Below are 23,651 nucleotides of genomic sequence, written 5' to 3'. Positions count from 1 at the left end.
TATCTAGTCAAAGGCTGCCCCAGGGCTCCAGGCTGGTAGATACCTCCTCACCATTTAATTACGGGATGGGAACAACAAAAAGGCACAGCTGAAGCAGCAGAGGAGTTTTCCTGGTTTCCTTTCCATTCATTTATTTTAAACAGGTGCCAAGTTTGCAAGCAGACCATCTTACTGAAGTTTAGGACAGATTTGTATTGATTTGAAGTCAGAACATTGCCCAGCTGTGTGAACCTGCAATAAACTAATTTTATGCCAAGTTAAGCCTGTACGAAAAAAAACTTGCAGTGGTTAAAGTGAATTGGCATTTAAACAAAGTAAACTTAATTTGATAAAACTTCAGTGAGAAGATGAGGCTACTCATATTACGGCCCTGTTAGAGTATTTGAGATAGTTATTCATATAATTCTTGCTGCACAGAAAAAAGCCTGGATTTGAATCTATACAGCAACATCAAATAGAAAGGGGTATATGAACAGATTTTTTTTAGAAATCCTGATTACAATTTAAAGGCCTAGTTCTAATTCTATGACTAAAATAATTTCCTATTATAGTATAATTCACTATTCAAAAAGATTAAGGTAGCAGATAGTGTCTAAAGCCAAGACAAAACTACAAGATGGCATGTAAAATAACTGTAATTAAACAATCAAATGTAGCAATTAAACATGAATGATTCTTTATTAGGCTGAATGAGGATGCCAAACAAGACTCCACAGGTGGTGAGTTTATTCCCCCATGCTCGTTGGTATTTTCATTAGCAGCTCTTGGCATAGTCAGACATGCAAATCTGTCCGTGCCTTTAAGAGCAAGCCCCTATTTAGGTACCATTCAAACGAAGGGAGATATGCAAATACCGACAAGGACAGGATTAAAGTATAACGTGGCGTTTGGGAGATAAATTGAAGAAATGTACCGAGATTCAACAAAGTCAGTGTTCTGCACAGAGAATAATGAAATGCATAACTGTAGCACGGCAAAAGAAAATGCTGGGAAGATTATTGTTTTATTAGAGGATCTAGAGGTCACTGTTAAAACCTTAAAAGCAGCGCAAGCCAGCAGTGCTGCTCTTTGACAGATGCAACTGCATCCAGCTGGCCAAGATGGGCTTTGCTGGGCGCCACAGCCACGACCCAGCGGCAGTGCTGTGTGAAGCATGTGAATTCTCCTTGCAAAAGTTGCTATTTCGAAGCCAACTTCTCTGCCAGCAGCTGGAGGTGGCAAGTTTTTTGCAGCCATCGCGCCTTGCAGCCCTGCCGCCGTGGAGGCACGCCAGAGAGGCATCGCCGCAGCTGCCGGGTTTGCCCGGGCTGGCGGCCGACGTGGCCAGCATCCCCCTGGCAGGAGCAGGGCCACCAGCTCCTCCCAGAGCCTCTCACTGCCCTGAACCTCTTTGGGGAAGGGGCTCCCTGGGGCTTTTCCCAGGTTGCAGTACTTCTTACGTCACGCTCGGAAGCCAAGGCCTGTCTGAGAGCAGGGACTGACTCTGTCTGCAAAGCAGTATCTGCCTTTGCAGGGACTTGTAAAAATGACTCCTAGATGAACAGCCAGCCAGCCAAACCCTGCATCAACCTGCGCTCAGGAAAAGCCTGGATTTGCATGCTTGCCAGCCAGAAAAGGTGCCCCAGCAATAAAATGGTTAATAACAGAGCTGTGGGAAAACCAGGCAAGATAATCATGCTAATTATGCTGCTCTCCTTCAGCAAGGATGGCAATGGCACATTGAGTTTGGTTCAGGGCACATTTTTTGTAGAGATTAATTGGGAAGAGCTCACAGGAAAGCAACAAAGGTGATAAAGGATTTGGAAAATAAGACCTGTGAGAGAAAGGCATGTTCAGACTGGAGAAGAGAGGGCTGAAGGGACACATAACTGTCTACAAGAATGTTAAGGGACGTTATAAAGAGGATTGGGACCAATTCTCATTAGTCAGTGAGGACAGAATGGGAAGTAATGGGTTTTATCTCCAGTAGTCAAAAATTAGGTTAAATATTAGGGGTAACTCCCCAAGATCAAATAGGCAATGGATCAATCTGCCAAGGGAGCCTGGATGGTGGCCATGACTGCAGAGATGCCAGGAGGGACCAGACACCAGGCCCCCAAAGGCAGTGGGGAAACCATCTGAGCAATCCTCTAGCAGCCAGGCTGGAGACTATGGCCCACTCACTGAAGATCTCCTCTCACCTGAAGGGCTTGTGAGTAGGACAAGACACACCAGAAAGAGCAAACTACACGAAGGATTAGAAACTATTCAGGTAAGAGCATCTCGGCAATGGGGCAGAGTTTTTCCTGCAGCAGGGTCAGTAGAGATGGGGATTGTCAAGCCACTGTGTCCTTGGTTCCCAACTGGGTTTTCTCACCGGGGATGGAGAGAGATCCCTGTGGGCTGGTCCTCCTCGTGCCTGGCTGTGACACGTACTTGGGGACTGATGCCAGGCTCAGACAGTTCCTGGCCTTTCTGCCCTGTTCTCAGATGGCACAGGGAAACAATATGGTTGCTATAAATGCCAAAGTACTCTCTGAGGGTATGCATGGGCATTTTGGACAAGGCTTGACCTCTGCCAGCTGTGGACAACAGGGAAACAGCCTTGGGGCTACAAAACAGCTGGATCAGAAGAAAGCTGACTCCACAGGAGCCAGCACACAACATGGCATGTTTCATCTTGACCATATGCAATGTAGGAATGCAACAGTGTTTGGTGAATATTTCTTGTTTAGTTGAAGTAAGTTACCATAAGATGCAGTTTGCTTCATATGAGCAAATAAACTCCATCCTTTACCTTTCCTATACTACTACTATAGTATTAGGACAGCAACTTAGCAAAGGAAGAAGCTTGTGTACAGGACATGAAAGGAGCTCCCCTCTCCTTCACCGAGAGCTGTGGGTCAGGTCACCTGCGGGCCTTTTTCCTTTCCAGTGCCCAGTGTATGTAAGGTCCTCTGCAAACAGTTGTACCTCAATTAACAATAGCAGATATGTCTGCCAGTGCATTTTTTTGTTTCATTTCACAAAGAAAAAGATGGAACGACTTTCACTAATTCAGAGACTGGTTTTGAGTTTGCTTTTTAAAACTCTTTTGGCCTAGCTGAAATCTATGCTTTAAAAAGCAATAAAAATCACAAGAAAATCACATTGCACTATTTATATCAATGTGAACAGGCAGTATTCCCAACTTTTCTGCGATGCACAAGGCTCGAGCTCGAGTTGAATCTTGCTGAAGTCAATACCTCTCTTCTCCTTTCACTTGCTTGGGCTTTGGACGAAGGCACAGTTTCCCATGGCTGCAAGTGTCACCTGTCTGGCAGGGACAGCAGCGGGGTTGGGTTCTGCATGCAAACAGGCAGCCCCAGAGCTGGGCCATCCAGCCTGTTAAAAGCTGGCAGTATATTTCTGGTTAATGCACTTGGGAGGTGGAGAGAAAGGTGTTTGCCTTCTGGCTTGGCAGCTCCAGCTGCCAGCCTGCAGCGAGACAGGGCGTGACTGCCAGGTGAGGATCTAAATTCAGTATTGTTGCTACCCCCAAGCAATCAAACATCATGACTCAATCATAAATCAGTGGAATGGTTTAAAACCAGGAAATACAATAATAATAGAACATGAGTTCTTTCCTTGACCTTTTTATTTCTGAACATCTGTGGGTAACTGATGTCACAATTTGAAGAGTTTACATTTCCTTTCAAAGGAAGTAATGTTTATTTTCTTAGGAAATATGTGATTTAACAAACTGATTTGCCTCCAGGATGTGGAATTTTAATGAAGGCTAGAGATATGATCCTATGGAAAAACTGCAAGAGTTGATCACACTGCAGTTACACAGAAGACAAGTTTGTTCTGCTTCTGATATGTCAATACTTACCTGTCAGGGTAAGACATGTGAAAGTTGGACTTTCCTTAGCATTTCTGCCCAATTCTGTATTTATAAACCTTGATTTTGTGTTATCCTGTCCAACATCTAAATCAGTGACCTCTCTCACATCAGTCATGATATTTCTGCAGAAGATGGATTACTTTTTTTTTTTTTTTTTTTTTCCCCCCATTGATCTGGGACTTGAAACAGCTTTGGGGAGGGAGGCAGATAGGAAACAAGAGGGGATTTAAGCCTTTTGCTTCACCTTTAAAAAAAATCCCATGCAATATTGCTGTCCCTGGAGTAGGCCCACATTATTACTGCAGCCACAGCCACATCATCAGAGCTACAGCGCTCAGAGTTGTAGATCATCAGTCTGCTGTCACAGCCGTGATGTATGATGGAAAAAGCCATCCATCTGCAAACGCTGAGCACAAAGGACTGTGGCTGCAAGGATGCAGCGTGGCATGTACACAGCAGCGAGCATTTTCCAAACAAAAAGGACATAAACATGGTAAATTGTGACTCATCGGAAGGAGAAGGGAAGACGTTCAAAGCATCTCACTCCCAGGTCTCCAAAACTGCAAAATGCAAGTATGTTCTTGGATCCAGAAATGACACCTATGAATCCAGCTACTGCTTCTTCCACACGCACTCCTCTTTCCCTTAAAGCTTACATTTGATTTTCTCTTCCAGTGTAAAACCTCAATCATATTTACACCTGCTTTAGGATCTTTACAGACAAAGACATTTAAGGCTGTGAAATCTTGGGAGAAGGTAAAATGACATGGTGGATCAATCAGCTGATGCTTCTTCCCTGCACAGCAGGGGACTCCAGCAAACCTCTTGTATTTTGTGTGGAGACTCAGCTCTGACTGAATTTTTCCTTTGGCGCTATAAGAGCAGAAAGATATTAAAAAAAAAAAAAAAAGTGGGAGACTGAGCAAGCACAAATGCTTATGCATGGCTCCAGGTTTCTCAACTAAAATGAACTGTTGGTTTTCCAGGAGGGAAATCATTTATTGCACGTTACTCTGCTGCACAATACTCCAAGTGTGAATGCAGAAAAGGTTCACATCGAAATAAAATAAAAATGTTTTTTTAAAAATAGCATGCATTGATCACAAAGCCACTCATGCAGATGCATCCTGGGATGTTGATCATCCAAAATATTTCTCTTTAGTTTTTAACACCTGTCAATGGGTGACAAGCAAAGCTGATGCTTTATGAAAGCAGACATTCAGGAAACAGTTTTGTTTTTTCCCCCTCTATGCAAGAAAGGAGAAAAAAAAAAAGTCATTTAAAAATCAGAAGCCACGAAGAAGTGAGTATCAGTGTAAAGGTGAACGGGAGCAAGCAGTTCAGTTATTCTACCATTTGAGCGATGGAAGGGGGAACATTAATTTAATTTCGAACAGCTACAGTGCAATTTTCAAAACATCTACCTCCATGTAACATACTTGAAATACCACATTCTTGCTCATTAATAGTAAATTATGGCACATACATCCAGCTGTTCTTGAGAACGTAAGTCTAGAGGCCTTTGACAAACACATCCTCTGTTTGTAGGGAATGTGGTAGGGCACCGTGATACTAAAAAGCACTTATTTCCTCATATTTAATGTATTTTTCAATATCTTATTTTTGTTTAGGAAAAATTATTAATTTCTAATACTTTGCCACTGACGTTACAATTGTTTAAAAATCTTTTTATGTGGGTCTGCAAAGAAAACATTTTAGTTTAGAACTAAAATTATTTCATCTTTTCATTCATGCTTTTCTCTCAATAAATATTTCAGCCAATATAGATTTTTATTGCTAATAGTTTATTTAAGGAAGTTGGCTCTTTTTGTTTGCCAAATCATCACTTGTGATATTTATTAATTTCTTCATAACTGCAAAACATGTTTTGCAAAGCTGACGCTCCTCTAAATCCACATACCCAGCCCTTGAATTTTCCTAAGCAGATGATGAGCTTTGCTGAAGACAATGGTAATTTGGTTATCCCCCAAAATGGCAAGAAATTTTTAGAACATGGCTGCACAGAGGTGAGTCAACTCTGTCTTTGCGAAGAAGGATTGTGGAAGGAAGGGAGCTGCAGGACAATCAAGGTGGAGCCCTGGGGGGGCAGCCCAGCCAGATGAATCCTGGAGATCCTGGCTGTGAAGCACCAAAGCACTTTTGGCAGCACAGAGAAACTCTTCCAGCCTTACACCAATAAACCCGATTCCCTTGGGAACGCCTGGCATAGGAAAAGCGTAGGAGGGTATGAAAGAAAGCTGGCGGCTGAGGTGATATCAGATCTAAATTCATCCTTCAGAGGTCTACTAATGAATGCATCGGTACTGTCTAAAAGAAAGAAAAGATCTACAGTAAAGCAGGCAGCACGCTTTGCAGGGGAGGGATCCCAGGACAGCGGAGAGCGTGCCACTGTGTGTGGCCACAGCTCAAGAGGGCTTTTCAGTTTTTCCGCTTGAAACTCTGCCCCGTCTTGTGGGGTTTTTTTCTTAAGCTACTTTATTCAGTGCCAGCTCCTGAAAAGAAAACTGTGGGAGAAAAGCTCTTAAGGAAAGAATTATTTTTAGCTTAAATAGTTAGGCCAGCAGCTTACAAAGTCGACAAAGACCCAGGTTGCACTCTCCAGGACACTCAAACCACCATGGGCAGAATTCTTTCATTTAACTCAGGAACTAAGTTTTGGCTTGCATGCTTACCCTGTTTATCTGTATCCAAGTGTGGAATGTCTCTAGTGACGCCTGAAGGGATGGGTCCCCTTTCTGACAGGCAATGGGAAGGAGACGAAACTGCCAAAGTCATTTTCGCCCGCCAAATTGCAACGGATGGCTGACACGCCGCCATCCCGACCCCTACGGCAAAACCTCCAAAGTACTCTCACTCCTGCCTCCTCAGCAGGTGCTCCCACTCCCCTGGGACTGTTGAGTTAGCAGGTGTTGACCTCATTTGCAGATCCTTGGGAAGGGCTGGTAATTAGGATGGATTTCCAGAACAGGTTGCCACCCTTGACAACAGCATGGGAAGAGCAGGTAACTGACTGATATGCAAAAAAAAAAAAAAAAATTACTATACAAGCATTAGAAAGGAAAGATAAAGCAGAAAGAAATATTTTTAAAGGATAATAGTTTTAATAAAAATGTTTAGACCCCTCCCTCATTTAAACATTCCCACTGTTAGCCGTAAATAGACACATAGATAATTAAATATAACAGGTAAGTCTTGTTAAATTATCTAGGAGGTGAACTTCCCATTTGTGCGGTATCTTCAGTAATATGACTTATGTTGCTTAAATGGTGCCCACCTCTACTGTACCTGAGTTTTGTGATTTTAAGTCTTGAGTGACTATAATTAAAGAGCCTTTTCGGAGTAAGCATAACACTGTGCAGTGTAATGTGACATTCAGAATATATCAGCGTCACTTTACACAGGAGTTCTGATTATTTTCACTTGTGCACTTCAGCCCTGTCATTTATCCCCAGTGAAGCTCATCCACCTCAAACCATGGTGTCTCACCTGAGTCATGCAGTTTTCCCCATTTCTATAAACTTCCATTATTTTAATCATGTGTTTTATATGTTTAATTCTTAAGGTAAATACCTACTTTTATTTGCACAGTAACGATTTTACTAGCTTATTGTCTGATGCAAACAGTCCTAAAATAGGGCAGCTAATCAACACAAATGTGAGACACGGAGATCGAGGCAGCATCATCCATTCACATAGTGATGTATGTCTGCAACAGAAGAGACTTTTATTTTTCTGTTAAATAGCATGCCAGCAGGAACCGAGACTGCTCTTTGATTCAGTGATAATGAGTGAACGTTGCACCAAGGAAATTTACATTTTGCCAGTGGTATGAAAAAACACAAAACTATTCTTCTGTGTTCAGATTTAGGCCCCTCAAATACACGCTGATTTCCTGAAGTTTGAGCACTCCAAAGCTCCTATTGATGTAAATTAAAATCTTGGCAATTTAGTAAAAGATGGCATCCAACATGAAAGGTAAAAGTGGGGCAGGTGACTACCTGTAAACATTCCTCCTGGAGGATCATCTTCTCGGAAGCACATTAACTCTTCTTCTTCTTCTTCCCTTTCCTCCACTGAAAGTGAAATCAAGTTTTCATCAGTTTCTGCCATATCTGCTTCCTTCGGAAACCTTCCGAAAATATATTAGAAATCCTGTACAAGGCTCCATATCAAGACAGAAGTGTGTTTCTCTGTGCTGACGCCTACTATGTTAAACTATTATCTAGGCTTCCTGCTGGCTGATGCTGCTGGATGAAGCTGAACTTTGACTTGAGGAGAGACAGCGAAAGGTAATTTGGTCTGTGCATCACATCTCAGGCAGGAAGGAGGCTGCAGGTCTCATCTAACTCAGACCTGTGAGGCCACTTACAAGGGCTGTGGTGGTTCGGGCAGGGGCCGCGAGGCACCAGCAGTCCCACAGGGCTGGAAGTCACCTGGGGGCAATGGGATCCTTCCGTACTGGGGAAGGAGCATAAAGGGCGACTGCCATGTCGCCATCCAGCATATTGCACTGCTCGGATGGACATAGGGCACTGTTTGCTGTTAGGGCTGCAAAAAAAATACATGTATGAATGTACAGCACCACCATATATATATAGACACACCAGGTGAAAACTGAAGTGGGTTGGCAAGGAAATAACAAGACGTAGTCTTCCTTACTGGTTAGTTTATTAGCGTGGACAGTAGTGGTATTTCTGATTTTTTCCGAAAGTACTTCTGGTCTAAACCAGAAACGCCATATGGTCTACCAATGCCTAAGGACCATTTACTGGACATTTCAATGATTGTGTGCTCTATCTGGACAACAAACATTATAATTTTATTTTTCTTTATTTGTGTAGTACCAACCCCGAGTCCTACATTTTCTACAAAATTAACAGTACCGCTATAACCAGATGGAGTAGTTTATATCCTGAAGATGGATCACCAAACATCCTACCACAACTACAGCTGTTGGTATCCCGTAATCGAGGCAAAATACTCTTTCCTGGCAGCAGAGGTCCTACATAATTCCTGAGTGCTTTCAGACTGCTGCTAGCAGAGCCATTCCTCAGCATCTCTCATATTGAAAGTAGGTCTTTTGCTCATGGGTGGCCTTTAACAAACTAACGGAGACTTGCCCAACATCTTGTTAACTACACTGCTGTTACCCAAGCTATTACAGGCCAGCCAGTCCATTTGAAGAGGTCCTTCCCCTATCCAGAGAATGGGGAGGAGGTAGCTGTAGTGATTAACAAGGAAGAACATGAGCTACGAACACCACTAGCTTCCTAGCCTTGAATTAAGAGAAATGGCTGTCCACTTTTTCCCTCCATAAAGGAGGCACTTAAGCAATTTTTGGTACATTTTTCCTTCTGTTTTTGATGAGAAAAAGTAGTGTTCTCATTCTGCCATTAGAAACTATTATATAGCTGATAGTACATTTACAGATAGTAAAAGCAAGCACATCGGTTATTTACAGGCCAAGTATGCAATTGCAGAAACAACAAATTATTTTTAAAATTAAGGGCCAAAAATGAAGGCCCCTTTCAGGTCCTGACACTCTGCTGACCCTGGAAATGCAAAGCTACTCCTAAGTCTTGCATAGTTTTTTCCTTTGGTGACTCCAGTTTCTTTGCTACTGAGGATCTCAACCTCCTTGCTGGTGGGGTGCAGGTTGAGGAAATGCTCTGCTCAAGCGCTCAGGATCGTGCCCTCTTGGTAGTAATACATAGATATGTCATTCAAACAGTGTCTCCAAAGCCTATGTGGGTACCAGCCTAATTCTCTTTCCCTCTTCTCCCACCTCACAGCTGTTTATATCATTTGTCTGTCCCCGCCCCCCACCGCCCCCTGCCTCCCTTTTTTTAATTTATTATATAGGGGCAGCAGCACGCGGCAAATGAAAATCATGGAAGCAAAGCTCATTAGGATTCTATGTCCTTCGAGTGGTACGTAAAAAAATTCTGTGTGAAATGTCATGAAAGTGGATTTTGACAGATGTGAGAAAAGGAGAAATGTTTGCCATTTGTCTTAATGACACTTTAGTACGTTTGGAGAGCCAAGGAAGTAAAAAAAACCCCACCAAGCAACAGTTCTGGAGGGATGTGAGCTGTTTCCAAAAGTGACACTGGGGCTGAGAGCAGGCCCACAGCGTGTCAGTGGGCCTGGTCCTTTGCACAGACTGACAAAAGGGAACAGCAAGTGGGGTAAAAGTAAGTAAAAATCGCAGTCTTTCATGACTTAAGTTTGACCTTTGGGTAAGAGCTGGCTAGTGTATCCCTCCCCACAATTCTATGGCCCCTAGGACTCCTCAAATGCAGCCAGCTTTACAAACAGAAACATAAATACCATAGGAGTGTAAGAGAAAGCCTTTATGTGTAATTACTAACCCTGCCAAGACAATTATTGTCAGTTTTATATCTGAACAAAACGTTCCTTGGGTAAAATCTAGTCCTATAGCAGTCAGACACTAAGTTGCCATCAACTTGAAATTGTTTGATGGCTTTTTAAGTTTTATTTGTTGGCTTTATAGGAGAAGAAAGGATGAGTCATGGACATACCAATTTCTTTTGACCTCTGAGCTTGGGAGTTGACTCTCCCACGTTCATGATTATATGGCTTCAGTGGCTGCATCTTTTGACTCCTTCAGGCTCTAAATGCTCATTTCTCTCCACTGTGTGGAAGTTGCTGGCAACATCAGTTCTTCACACTTTTGGCCAAACCTACTTGAGCTCAGTAGCTGCATTTCTCCAAAACAGGCTTTCACCTCCAGCAAATATAACTCAGCTCCTCTCCAATAAATCATCTTACTCCTTACATCCTTGAGGCAAAACTGCCTGCTAAAGCCGGAAAACGCACTGGGTTCAACGTGGGCATGAGTCACCATGAGCTAGGCAAGCTACAATGCCAAGAGCCATCCTGCATGTAACTGCTTCTGTGAAACACAGCTTTTCTTACAGACCTGTGGGAAAATGAACCCAGAATAAGTGGTTAATAACTGGTATCTATTATCACTTGGGTGGCAGCAGTGGCACAGCAGGGTTCAGCAGGCATCTAGGGCAAAAATCCTTCCCTCCAATCTTTCAAAATGGTCTGAATTTGACAAAATAATTGTGTCATAGCATTACAGCAAGGGACATGCAATTAATGTCAGCATCTACCTCAATGGCAAGAAGTCCAAGTGGAAAAGTTGTCATAGTTTCAAACATGACAAGCTCACCTAGTCTTGTCCCCTTTCCAAGGAACAGCATGGCACCCTGGAACAGCAGTAGAGGAGGGGGTCCAGGTGATGCAGGACTCTTTTTTTTTTTCCACGTGCAGAGAGTCTTATGAAATCTCAATTTCATGATTCAGTATTTATGAAGTCAAAATTTCTGGTGATAAACAATGCAATAGCACAGTAGCATGTTTATTTGAGTTAGAAATGAGAAATGCACAATACCTTATCATGAGGAACTAGTTCTGGTTGAACTATTCATGGCAGAGAATCAATTTGTTGAATTTAGTCCTTTTGCCTGCTTGTGAATTGTCCTGAAACAGATCACAATTTCCATGAATATGGCCACAGCTCAAAATTATCTGACAAGCAATGCAAACATATTCCAGACTGAATTGCTGGTAAGCTGCTCACTGAGATTACTGCTTAGAGTATTTCATATTAAAAATTGAGCTGTTTTTTCCCTGTGCCCATAGTTCACCTGATTTGTCAGTTTCCCAACTGGATAAGCACAGCTTTTTCAAGTACAGATATTTACAACAAGAGTTAATTGCTAGGACTTTCTCCTCCACCCTTTGTTTCCCCTCTGTCTGCTGTACTTTCCAGACTGTAATCTCCAGAGGCAGAATTTCACAGCCTCTCGCAACAAAACGCTGTGCTCAGTCAGGGCCATCGGGCCAGCCTGCGATATTGGCTAGCGATATGACTCTGAGGGGAAAAAAAAAACACAAAACAAATACCTCCTTTGTGTTTTTGTTTTGCTTCAAAGCCAACACTATGTAGAGCTGATGTGAAGTTTCCATAACTGCTGCTACATCTTTTGAGATCTGTGGATGAAAGATGCACGTTTTAAGGTGTTTTCTTAATGGTCTGAGACCTGGAGCAAAGTAGGGCAGAAAATGTTTACTGTCGTGTTCTCTGATTGATTAGAAATGACCAGCCAGCCGGTGGTGTGGCTCTCGCCACGATAGAAACGAGCTCCTAGTATTTTGCTGCTCACTCTCTCTGCAGTGGCTGCAGTGTAATAGATGGGTCTGTCCAAGATAGGTAGCTGCGATGCCAACAACAGCTCAGCCACGTGTCACAGCAAGTATCTCAAAAAAGAATTCAAAACCCACTGGAGAATCTGGGAAAACTGGGGATATAGCCTGCCACTGGCCTCTAGTTACCGCTGTAATCAATGCAACTGCACTGGCACAAATTAGCCAGCTGAGATGCTGGATCTGGTAGCACAGCAGTGATTGCAATATCAAAATCTCTTGCTACGGGTAGCTGGGAAAACACAGAGATAGGCACAGGCACGAATGCTTCCTCAACCTCCCCCCCACCAGCCAAGTGAGCTCATCCACGCCATGGTCTGCACATCTGCCCAAACTCTTTCGCACTGCAGCTACTGAGCATTAGAGTAACTGCTGACAGGAATGAGCTTAAATAATGCTCTCCAACAATATCATTTTGATCATCTGTGGACTCAGGAAAAATTTCCATGCTGGCTTACACAGGTTGCGTTTTTATTTGCAGCTCTGTAAGCTTTGGATTATTATATTGAAAGGAAGGCGGCTGCATATAAAGCCAGCTCTGCAAAGCACTGCGAATAGGACAGGCTCTCGTTTCAGGAGAGATATGGCTAAAATGCAGCTGCCACAGAAAGAATCTGGGAATCCATCACAGATGCATAAACTTCTCTTCCAGTAAATGCTACTAATTTCCTAACAGATCCCTCACTGATGTTTTCAACAGAGGTAAAAAAAAGAGATTCAAATATTTAGATATTTTTTTTTTGCCTTCTCAACACTTAAATCTATTTTATTAATTTATCATATGCAGATTAGCTATTATTATGCAAGTACTTGCACGGCAGATAAGCAAATCCAGGCCGCTGTGAGAAGAAAGCCCTTTCCATTTCAAGAAGTCATCTATCTGCTAATCCACGTTACAGCATGCGATCTTTACTGGTTGCTTTTGCCTTTCACAGGTTTCCCCTGTTTTACAGAGAAGAACATGTTACAGGGAAGCGTGTTTGTTCACAGCCCACAGTGTTACCTTGGGCCTACAGCAGCCCTTCGCATCAGAAAAGGAGGATTTTTTCTTAGTATTACTGCAAGAAAAGTCTATGTTCTTAAAAATGGCATGAATAGGAAGTCTTTTCCCCTGTATAATGTGAGCAATACCGAATTCTGTCCTTCTGCAGGTGCAGTGATGTGAAAAATAGAAAACCTGTACTGCCTGACCCCATGGGTCTGTTTTACATCTGGAGAACCAAACGCAAATAAGACATGCCTGGAAACAAAAGCATGTGCTGTTTGGGAGGGGAAAAAAAAAAAAAAAATACACCTTTTTTTTACATTTATTATTGCTTCTATTTTGTTTTTTTAAATATATTCTTCAGTTGGAGCGTGGGAAACAAAGAACAGCTGTGCTAAGGGCCAGTATCTCCCTGCCCCTTGATGAGGTGCGCAGGACAGGGGAGCACAAAGAGGGGTGCAGGACACCTGCATCCCCCCAGGGAGGGCAAGAGCATGAGGGCACTGCTGGCACCGGCCAGGTGCCCAGGGTCCCGCGAAGGGGTTTGGACCCGCTGCTGGTGACGAGAGAGGGCGTTTCTGGTGGGCACTGGATAAGGCTTTGGGAAAGCCCAGCAGCCCCCACTGGCTTTATGCTGAGACCTGTATAGCACAGGCACATTGGTACCATCCTCCTTTGGAGCAACCTGCTTCCCACAGAGCTGTGCTAGGCCCTCTCTCACCCAGTTATGGATGGAAGAAACAGCAACTGCTCCAGCGCTTGGTGTACGCCACAATTTAATCAGACTTTGCCTCCGAATATTAACGGCATAAATAGACTTATGGACTACGAAGCACTTCAAGAGGTCATCCAGCTCGTTTCCTTGATTTAAGACTGGATTAGTCACAGTATATCATTCCTGCCAAAGCTAGATCTAATCTGCTCATCAAGATCCTCAGCAATGGAGATTTGACAGCCTCACAGGCTGCTGCCTCACCGTCATTACCATTACAAAGTCTCTCCTTGACGCCTAACTTGATTCTTCCTGGCTGTGATTGAAGACCACTGCTCCTCTCCTAGCCACCAGAGATGCAGGAGATTATTCCCAGCTCCCTTGCTGGGGCCTTTCATCTCTTCGAAGACTGGCTTCGCACCTCCTCTTGGTCCTCAGCTCTACAGGCTAAACACAAATTCAGTCCTTTCTTGGTGGCACATTTCCTTCTCGCCTCACTCTGTACAGGTATGTGCAAGCAAACAAGATCAATATGGTTACAGAAAGTGGGGAGAAGGCTTGTGCCTAAGTGAAACCCCCTAAGAGAAACTCTAATATGCTACCTGGCTTTTACACAGAAAGTTGTGCAACTATTTACCAAGCACTCAGTAAATAAGTTTTTTAACCATGGCAACCTCTGTATCATGCAGCCCACATTCATAGAGAGCTGTTTCAAATAAACAGGCAACAGACCTGAAATAGCATCACACTACTGCTTTAATTAGTATCCCATTGATCTTGTATCATGTGTAAATAGGAACATTAGAGAGCATTTTTGGAGGAAAGAAACATGAATCTTAATAAGCCCAGATAAAAAGGGGGCACTGTACACTGACCAGGATAGAAAAGGTTTTGCAAAAATTGCTTCCTCACTGAAAAATAGTAGCCTAGTTATCTAGAAAATATAGTTATTGATCTAAATGCACAGAAAAACCAAAACATGACTGATGTAGCAGAGAATGCCAGGTGCCACCTGCTGTTACAACCTAGTTTTGTTATTATATGTCACACATATGTACCAACACTGATGATAACTATAACATGCAAATGCTGCTTTAATATCTAGGTCCTTATTTGGAGGATATGACCTCTGGGTCTGCATAGGATTTCAACCTACAACTGGTAATGTCTGCAAACTGGTGACTTGGGTGAGTGTCAAACTCAATGTGTTGCACTTTCAGTCAGTAGGAGGGCAGGTATTAATGGATACCAAATGCGGACAGTAGCTCCAAAATCCGTATTGAAGATTATTTATGAATACAAGCCTAAATATCCATAACCCACTCTCTGTGTGAACATCTCATGCGCCCCTCTCTGGTTCAACGTCCTGACATTTGTTACAGCTGCCTGTCTTTATACTTACCCCCAGAAGCTGACCTTTTAATTCCTGGACACATCACTTAGTGGTGGTGACAAAGACAACTCTACCTGTGGCAATATCTGCCCTCAAGTGTCACAACGTTGCCCTGCTCCAAATTTTCAGCACCCACTCCTTTAGCCTTAAGGTTTACCTATCTCTGGGTTGGCAGCAGGTCTCAGCAGAGCCACCTGGGCACAGGGTGTCTTTAAGGATGGTTTCTGAGCTTGTTCTACCCTCTTCTTAAAAACTCCAGCCAGTGCTGCAGTATTTTCTGTGTTGTGGCTCGTGGTTAGCCTATGCAGCAGTACCAGTGGTGGGGTGACCTGGGGGGGTTCGCCAGTCACAAAGCCCTTCCTTGGTTTATTTATGCAGTGACTTAACAGGAGGAGCACAAAAAAGATGGGATGGGAGGTTGTTTTTCTTGAAGATGATTTGATCAAAGGTGGTTTTGGATCAAGGAGAGAGGATTGACCAGGTACAGCAGAACCTGTGCTCCTCGCTGGCTGTGGAGAGCCTCAGCTGCTGACAACAGGCTGTGCTCAGACCAAAACACAGTCGCTGAGACTGGCAGAAAGACAATTTTTACAAATGACATCAAAGACTACATTCTTGTTGAGATTAGACACTCAAAATTCATCACAAGAACAAACTTAAAATTCATGGGTTTTTTTAAAAAAAAAAAAGCATTATTTTTTTTTCATAATTAAGAAAACTTTCTGTAGCAATATACATGAAACCAATAGGCACGCTTTACTAATTCAGATGAAATGTAAACTACTCAGTATGCTCTTGCAATATGCCAAATGACCTTCATGAAAACAAAGTAGATTCTGCCCCCAAAATGACAGGAGCGTGGGGTTTCACTTTGCAGTTAGTTAGTAGGGAAAAGCATGGCTTTCTCCATAGCTCAGCCTGAACATCATGAGATGCAAACAGTCTCCTCCGTTTGCCAGCCCCCACCATAGCTGGGGGTTTCTCAGCACTCCAGAAGCCAAATGAAAAAAGTGATGGATGCAACGTGTCCCACAGAAGAGCAACATCCAAGCAGACTGGACCACCAGAGGTTGGAGCCTGTGCTCAGAGGCGGCAGGCACAAAGCCAGTGTGTTCACCTCAGTTCGTGTTGTGTGAGGGACCTGGCCTTCGTCCCAGAAGAAAGGTGATGCTGCAGTCTAAGATTACAGTCCTGGGACAAGAGGGAGGGCTGTGTCATTCCTCCAGGCTTCCTTGATGCACTCCTAACCCCCCCCCCACACACACACTCCTTTAACCACCTGCGGAAATTGGGATGGCCTTGCAGTAACCACCTTGGACCCAGTGCCAAAGCATCCTGAATGAGCTGGTCTTCACAGTGGTAAGCACCCCTCGAAGATCTAACCACCAAATCTTTTGTTATAAAATATGTATTTGGCTGCTTTCTCTGTTTTTTTGGGGGTGGTTTTCTCTCCCTTACACACGTATGCCTGCATGCATCCACTCCCAATGTCTCCTATTGCAGTAGCTTGCTTAAATCTACTCCTGCAGAAACACAAGGCAAAGATGGCTCATGGCCATTTCCTACCTGAGGTACCTTTCACTTCACCTCAACAGGTACTAGAAGGTAGAGAAGTAGAACACTACGTTTCTGAAGAGATTATGCAGAGAACAATGAAATAACCCCCCCCAAAATCTAACTTTATAGGTGCAAAAAGGTCCGGTGTATTGACGTTTTGTACTGAACTGCAAGATGACCCGAGCAAAGTGCCCGGAAGGAAAGCAGCATCTGCAGGGCAGACACAGGCAGAGTGCAAGCAGGGAGAGGGGTCAAGGCAGGCACCCAGAGCTCTGCCTTTATATCTCACTGATGGTGGAAGAATTCAGACTTTTATGGTTGGCAGATCATACTTTACCCTATTTAGACCTAGTCAGAGAAAAAATGCAGGTAAATATCATCCATAAAGGAAGTTCAAGTCAGCCTTTGTCTACTGCAGGCAAGTATGTGCTAAGAAATGCAGAAAGAAATCTGGCTGCCTCTGGACAGATGAGGATGATGGACTAAATATCATGAGTAGCAAATTGTTGCACATGTTGCAGAATGCATTTAACCGCCCAAAAGCCATTACAAGATCTTTTACTTTTCCTTGAGCCTTCCACCAGCACACGCATGTGTATGGGATTTGGCCTTATATAAATAAAGTAGACATTCAGAGAGGAGTATCTCCAGACCAAGGTGCCTGCACGGTTACAGCCTACCTGGCAGCAGAGTCCCCAGGGCCATATAGCCTCATAGCCCACCTGGGAGGCATTTCTTCTCCGTGGCAGCATACGTGAAATGTAGATGACATGTCTGAATTACATCACAGCCAGCCATGATGGTTTGGTCTCTTATAGTCCCAGTGACAAGCGAGTGATTTCTGCTTTCACACAATTACCCTTTTTACTGCTAATTTTTAAGGTTTCACAGTAATTTTATCACCTGCTTAAATCTTCTCCGCTCTATCTTTCCTCTCTGCTGACAAATAGACTATGCCTAGTTCTAGTTTTTTAAAAATTACTTTAAAAACCCCAGCACAGTAATTCCCTTTGAACAGCCAGACCACGTGGACCCGTGCCTGAGAGTTTGAACAGCAGCTGTTGCAGAAAATAACCTATTCATTAGGCTTCCAAGGAGAGATGATCAAATTACTCAATACAAATAATTTATCTGACAACTTTCTCATTGCAGATCGTCTACATACAGGCCACTTTTCACTGATGCAAAACTGATTATTTTATTTTATTTTACAAAAATGTGTTAAAAGTTTTGCTGTTGTTGTTAAAAGTTTTGCTATTTCTCTTGATGGTTGCTAGGAGCATTTGTTATTTGTGGGTCAGTATTTGTGCTGAGAGATTGGCACGTGCTATTGTTTCCACACTCTGCTGAGATGCCCTATACTGCAAAACAGGCCTGAACGAAATTGCTGAAGCTTTGTCTTTCCTCCATAGGTAGCATACCAAGAGATGAATGTGGAGAAGCTAGCCCAGGGAATGTTAAGATAATGCAAGGCTGTTTCTCCCCAGCTCCCCACCAATATGGGGCAAGGCAGGGAGAGCACTTGACATTATAAATAGATACCAAATTTAAACCTACCTGGGTTCTTTCCTTGGACTGAGACAGAAAAAACATATTTATAAAAGCCAGTATCTGTTGGCTGTTTAGCAAGTTTACATTCCATTTTCTCTTGTCATGCTGACACAAATTATTTGCTCTTGTGTCTGGATTGCTATTTGCAAAGGGTGTAGAGACCACCCTCAGCCTTTCTTATTTGATTAACAGTCTAAAAGTCATAGTTCTTTGGCAGCAGGTGGAAAGTTCCTTATCGAGTGGCCCAGAGCCTGTAAATAACAGAAATTCGCTTTTTCTGTGCATGGTTGGGACCCACTGACCTCCTCTGTTTCATGTCACAGTACCAAGCACTCTGGTGAGGGCCCGAGGGTGTCCCATGCCGAGCCCTGGGGGCCGTGGACTCCCCACCCAGGCAAGCCAGGGCTCGGCGGGGGGGGCCAGCAGCGTCTCAGTCCCAGGGGTGGCAGCTCTGTCACCCCTCGGCACGTCAGTGCAACAGGACACGAGCAGCCACAGGACGACGTTTGACGATGCTGATTAATTTGCACTGCAGCAACACCCGGGCACCTCGGCCACAGACCCACTCCCCACATAGTGGGGGGGGGGGGGGCCCTCTGGTCCAGCCCCCACGGTGCCACCCTCCCGCACGGGACCCCTGGTTACAGCCCTCAGCTGGCTTTAAAAAGAAAAAATTTCCCTCCATGTGATGGGGCCTGCGTGTCAGCCCGTGGCGCGATGACTGATGACACAGCTGCTTCTGCAGCCCCTGCCGGAGATCTCTAATTTAATTAATGGCTTTCGGCATGCGTGTAACATAACTCCTGCAGCACCTCCGCGGCCCGGGGGAGCGCGGGGACCACAGGGCGGCTGCTCCTGCACGGGCAGGGAAATTGGAGGGTGGGAAGACAGATGCGCGTACACACGAGGGCCAGATGTGATCGGGCACCTCTCAGATTTGCATTAACCTTCGCGTGGGCAGGGGCACGGGGAGCTTTCGTTTGGCGAGTGTCCCTCGGCGGGCCGACAGCAGCAGCGGCCTCCCAAGCTGCTGTGCGTCTGCCGCCTGCCTGCCGTGGCCTCAGCAAAGCCGCAAGAAGGTGGCACCACCCCACGCGCCAGCCGACATCTCACCCAGCTTTCTGCCTGCAAGGCACGAGGGGAAACGCCTGGACCCAGGAGCAAGGAGGGGTTTGGCAGATGGGAAGGAGTCATTTGTTTTCCCCTCGATTGGCAGCAAGGGGAGCATCTGAAAGGGTTAATGGCGTCTGTTTAGTCCAGATGTAAAACATTTTTAAAAAAGGCTATCCTAAGCTTTTTCTGAAATCAGGTGAACTCAGAAGAATGCGGCAAAAGTATTTCCCAGTCTCAAAATACTTTGGGATGGCTTTTTTCTCTTCTACCAGGGTGCCTTTGGTCCTTGTCAGGAGTAGGGGGTGTGGGGTCAGACAACAGAACAAGAAACCAGCTTAGAGAAAAGCTGGATAATATGACCCACCCACACCCTCCACACACCAAAAAATCCATGCAAGTTTAGAGACTTAACTGCACCCAGACCTCCCACACCTAACTCAGTCATGCCTAAAGAGTATTGCCAAAATACCGAATAAACTAGATCCAGTTTTGAGGAGTATCTGCCTTGGGAGAGGGAATTGGGGGTATTGGGGGAGCTTACTGAAATAGAGGGTTTTCCCCTGTCTTCCCCACCTTTAAGTTCCACCACTGATGAAGGGTCCCCTGAGCTCAGTAACCTCTCCACTCCTTGACAAAATAACAAAGCTCAGCCTTCAGGAGAAAAGCTGCTCTCTTCCAGACCTGGAGTTCTGGATCCAAGAAAGAGCCAACAACAGAGATGCTAGCATGTTTTTGGTTTGCTATTGAAAAGAAAAAGAACAAGGGCAAAGGAAAAAACTCAGAGAACTTCGTTCAACTCCTAAAACGCTCCCTAGCTGAATGGGTTTGGGATAAAGGGTAAGCATTGTATTTTCTTCAGCATGCCCTGCAGCATTTGTCCATCATTTTCTTTGAAATGAGTCAGTCTCGTGCAACTCCAATATTTACTGGTAAAAATATTCCTCTGTCTTGTTTTCCTGGAATATTTCACCCTGGCACTGCATTCAGGCATTTCTGAAGAGTATTTGCTTTTGCTCACCAGCCTCTTCAACTTTGGACCAGGTTTTAAAAATAGTAAGCTTCTACCTTTTCTTTTTATCTTTTTGGGGTTTTTTTGTTTTTTTTTTTTCCTTCCCTTGCTGTTTCCTTTTCATTACCAAGGTACAGCTAGAGAGAGGGAGGGAGAGACAGAGATTCTTCTTTGTTTTGGACTTTCAGTTGGACCAAAGACTTGTGATTCAGAAAAGCTATGCTGTGTTCCCAAAGGCCATCCTTCACTTCTGTTATGCCTCGTTGCCTAGCCTCCCTACATGAGAGAAAACCCCCAACAATATCATCTCCCTCGAGCTCTAAGAAAACAGGTAATGATGCATGGATGTGCAATGAAATTTCAGAAATGTGCACTGACTTTTTAGAAATATGCCAACTGTCAAATAAAAAATAAAATAAAAAATCAGATCTAGCCAATATTTAAACTGTGAAGTCCTTAATAGCACTGACTCTGAACTGCAGCCTCTGTCACAGCACAACAACTTGCCCAACATTTTTTGCTTAAGATTGAGCCCTGAAATGTGACCTGGTGCTTGACCCAAAAGACGGTTTGCTTATAATTATTAGTCTGTCACCAGCCTGCTGCTGAGCCACTGGCAGCAGCCCTTGAATGTGTTGTGTATAAGGTTTTTATAGGTTTTCTTATTCAAAAAGTCTTATAACAAGATAACTTTGGTTGTATAACAACCCGATCATATGTACAGAGATATCCATCATAAAGGAGACTGTATTTTGTGCTTACATGCAGGTAAAGTAATGGCTATAACCTTCTGAGCTAGGTACAGGAGACAAGCTGTAGATGTAAATACACAGACAAGTCAATAGAAATATGTGTAAACTCTCTGTTTTGAGTCATATTGGTTTTTAATTTTCCTATAGCTGTATGTATTTATGGCTGTACCATATGCTGCATACCCAAAGATTTACTATCAAGTGGGTGTGCAAATTAAGATAGCTTTACACCATGTCTAGTGGGTGTAGATATACATATATATGTAAGCACATGAATGAAAATATATACATTTTATTTTTGCTTAAGACTCATTTTTTAACATGCCCTACAAGCGATTGTAGAAAGTAAATATATATGCGAGTGTCTGTGTGCATAAACCCGCAGGTGTGCTTGTGTATTCCCGCTTGCACACCCACCCACTGGTGTGCATACACGGATGCCAGAGGAGAGCAGCAGACAATATACAGTTAGACATTATAAATGTACAGCGCACAGGTGCTGAGCCGTGGACGGTGGCTCGGCAAGCCGCAGGCAGGCAGGCGGCAAGCGGGCAGGGAACAGGCAAAGCCAACGCCAGCAGAGAGGCCGTCGGGGTATGTGCCGAGCCCGATGGCTGCACGGGCTTGCTCAGCTCCTAATTTACCCTGCTGGGCTCTGATCGAAAACCAACAGGACACGGTTCACCACGGAAAGGCTTCAGCCTGGGGGGTGAGGCTGGCCGTGCCGGGCAGTGCCTGGGCATCGGCATGAGCCCAGACCAGGAGGCTGCAGCCCCACACGTGGCCTCATCTATTTTATGGCTTATTTTAACCACTTAATCGAATTGCACCCCTCTGCTTTTCACTGAAGGCAGCTCAAATCGCATTTGGACAGAGCAATTTTGAAACATATTTTATTGATGAGGGGAAAAGTTAACGCTCATCAGTGCCTTAGAGCAACCCTATAGAACTAGGTTTAGAAATAATCACATGCATGCCACACATTTTCTGATTTCTTTCATAAGGCTTTTCAAACTAGAGCTACTTACATTAACTGGGCTTTGCACTTGCACAGGATTATGGGCGACATCCCCAGCTCTGTGCCAGGGTACTGGTACCCTCGTGGCTGTAAAACCCCGGCATGCTGCCCAGCTGCCTGCCCATTCTCCTCACCTGGGCACCCCAGATGTGCAAACCCCATCCTCCCAGTGTCCCTGTGCCACTGCTGGACACATGGCTCAACCCGGCACGGTCTCACGGGTGTCAGAGCTAGGCTCTGATATCTCTTACCTCCACACACAATCCACAGTATCTCATTAAAACTTGGTATTTATTCCCCAGAATCAGTGCAAAATAAATCAGAAGTCCAGGCCTTCCGCCTTTCAGATTTGTGTTTTCCCTCCTCCCCCACACCTGATGAAAAAATCTCTTCTCTGCAATGTTCAGTTGGCATTTGTGAAAATTACATCACAAAGGATAAAAGTCCAACTTCTCCTCATGTATAACACACTCACATTGGCAAAGAACCAGGCTGAAGGGCTCAGAAGGAGGGATACACAACAGGAAGGGGAAAGAGACCCTGCGAATTTCCTTTATTATAAGATGAGAGAGGGAAGTGTGCTATGTCTTCTTTGAAGCTGCAGGAGAATTGTTTTCCTATAAAATATTTGAAAAGTTTTCTACGTGGCCTTCAACTGGTCTTTCAGAAAAAAAAATTATGAGTATTATTTACTTTGTTCTAGGAATATTTTAAGAATTTAAAAGTAATCCCTGTTTTATAGGCATAGTATACTTACTCCCTTTACATATGCTATAAACGCAAAAATATTTTATATGTCTTATTCAAATCTATAAAATATCATTACAGAAAATTGTTACTTTTATTACTCAAGCTGAACTTTTATGAATAGCTACTCCATTAGATTTATACACTGGCTTTTTAGAGTTAGAAATGACACTGTAAAGCACAGGAATAGCTGGGATATTTATTTTAAAGGCTGCATTACAAATAATTTTCTGATAACAATTCTTTTTCTGCTCAGATTATTACTTCATTACTCTCCAACTTCTTCCTTCAAACAAATCGCAAGGTGTAAATCCAGCACTTACAGTGACAGGTGTCGGAGGAACTAGATGCTCCTTGCAGAGGCTCCAGAGTTTCTTTCCCTCCTCATCCCCACACCTGGCAGATGTTTGCTGCCCAACAGAGGTTGTCCCACGCTGGACTCGAGGGCACGGTCCTGTCAGGCACGGGACACTAATTCAAGTCATGATCTGCTGTCTAAGGCAAGAAGCAGAGCCACAGCTTGGAGTATTTGCAGGTGGCTGGCAACCAGTTCAATTTGAGTATGCACACAAAAGTATATTTATTTCCATGTCTGTCTGCTCACGGACACGTACATTCCCGTAGGCCTCACATACTTCTGTCTGGGGTTTCCCAGATGAGGAAATGTATGCACAGCACACAAAGGCAAGT

General features: G+C 44.0%; 1 protein-coding gene across 2 annotated transcripts in view; it reads right to left on the bottom strand.

The window, feature by feature from the left end:
* Positions 1–23,651, bottom strand: part of CXXC4 (CXXC finger protein 4) — a 124,154-nt gene that overhangs the window by 39,420 nt on the left and 61,083 nt on the right. The window contains exons 2-4 of one of the 2 annotated variants that reach the window (XR_006165649.1): positions 23,285–23,415; positions 11,825–11,911; positions 11,125–11,241 (exon numbers count right to left, since the gene is read on the bottom strand). The gene's annotated coding sequence lies outside the window, so the exon portion shown is untranslated. Of the gene's footprint in view, positions 1–11,124; positions 11,242–11,824; positions 11,912–23,284; positions 23,416–23,651 lie in introns of those variants that run through there. The other variant, XR_006165648.1, reaches the window with a different exon arrangement.

Source organism: Tyto alba, unplaced genomic scaffold (assembly GCF_018691265.1).
Source record: "Tyto alba isolate M040663 unplaced genomic scaffold, T.alba_DEE_v4.0 Super-Scaffold_23, whole genome shotgun sequence".
In the NCBI taxonomy this organism is placed as follows: domain Eukaryota; kingdom Metazoa; phylum Chordata; class Aves; order Strigiformes; family Tytonidae; genus Tyto; species Tyto alba.
This window is presented reverse-complemented; position numbering and strand designations above follow the sequence as displayed.